We start from the raw sequence: 1,520 nt of genomic DNA, 5'->3' as shown, positions 1-1,520 counted from the left end.
GACAGTCTCTGATACTAATTTTAAAAATTACTTAGTTAAATTTTACCGTAGTATGACTTCTTTTCTTGATCATTTTAAGATTCGTAAAACTTTTTAGTTTCATTAGTAGTAAATCAATCAATATTGTATTAATAGTAGTTCTTAGTGTAAGTTTAGTTTGTAGATTATATAGGTAGTCAATTATTCAATCGATACATTTTAGTACTTTAATTGTAGGAGGGCCATTATGAAAACTACTGGGTGACCAGTAATCAATGTCTTTACCCTCGTTAAATAAAGTTATTACTTACTTACTTACTTACTTACTTACTTACTATGACTTGTAGTATTAACTTTGGTTAAGGTGCGATCACTATTTTTGTAAGTTGCAATCACAAGTCATTAAGTTGTGGTCACAAGTTAGTAAGTTGCGATCACAACTTAGTAACTTGCGAAGGAAAAAATCAGTGTGTCCCTTATGAGCCACTGTACGACTCTGACTTGGAGTATGGAGAAATGCTACTAATAAAAGATGTTCATCGAATCTGAAATGACTGACAAGTAATGTTATAAAATCTCAGGAATGTTAACCAGCTCGTACAAAGCTTTGTATCCCAGGCAAGACTCTCATCTACCCTCTGCGAATGGCACCGACGATCAAATAACTGTTCCTTACTTCTCGCAAATTCTACATAAGTCTGACCATTGACTTTCTCACGGTCTCTGAACCTCGGCAACTATTTCAGAACCCTTTAAAATAATATCCTTAGCAGTGTCATAATTTGCAGCTTGCTCTACACTTAACTGTGTTTAAATTTTTCTTGCTTTACCGACTAGTACACTCTGTATTGAATTACCCAGGAATCCGTGGGCCACTTAACATTGCCAGCTACTTTCTGAAAGTGCAAGAAACACTTATCAGCGTCTGCTTCCTGAAATGGAAATACCAACTTAAGATACTCGGTGATATCAAATTTCACCTTTCCTGTCTGTCCTTTTCTTCCATACTTTCTTGTCTTTCCTTTCCTTCTCTCTTCAGCCTTCCTGGCATTTCTAATTTTTACAGTTCTAACTCGTTGCCTTTTTTTTTTTTTTCCAGTCTTCCCTAGTTGGACTATTTAACCATTCCATCCATTTATGATAGATTGTGCCGTATCTGCAGTTCAAACTGTTAAGCTGAGTGTGCATATTGTGCAGTTGAAGCATTTAAGCTAGTTCGAGCATTTCACCTACTTCAGCTAGTCGGGATAGAGACTGCAATTTGTGCAGTTTAACCGTTTCCGCTACTTTGACTATTTCAATAGTCGAAGCAATTAAGCTGATTTGTCATGAAAAATTCAGTTAAATCTTGCGGTTCACGCAGTTGAGCAAGTTAAACTAGTTTGACCATTTCAAGCAGGTGAACCAATTAAGATAGATTGGGCTATTTTTGGAGTATGATTGTCCACACTAGTTTGACTTTTCAATGATTATGTGTGATTAGTCCGCAGTAGTCAGTTTGACCATTTGAACTTCTCCAACCAATTCATATAGAATGAGCA

The sequence above is a fragment of the Pocillopora damicornis genome, chromosome 7 (genome assembly GCF_964200805.1).
Source record: "Pocillopora damicornis chromosome 7, jaPocDami1.2, whole genome shotgun sequence".
Lineage (NCBI taxonomy): Eukaryota > Metazoa > Cnidaria > Anthozoa > Scleractinia > Pocilloporidae > Pocillopora > Pocillopora damicornis.
This window is presented reverse-complemented; position numbering follows the sequence as displayed.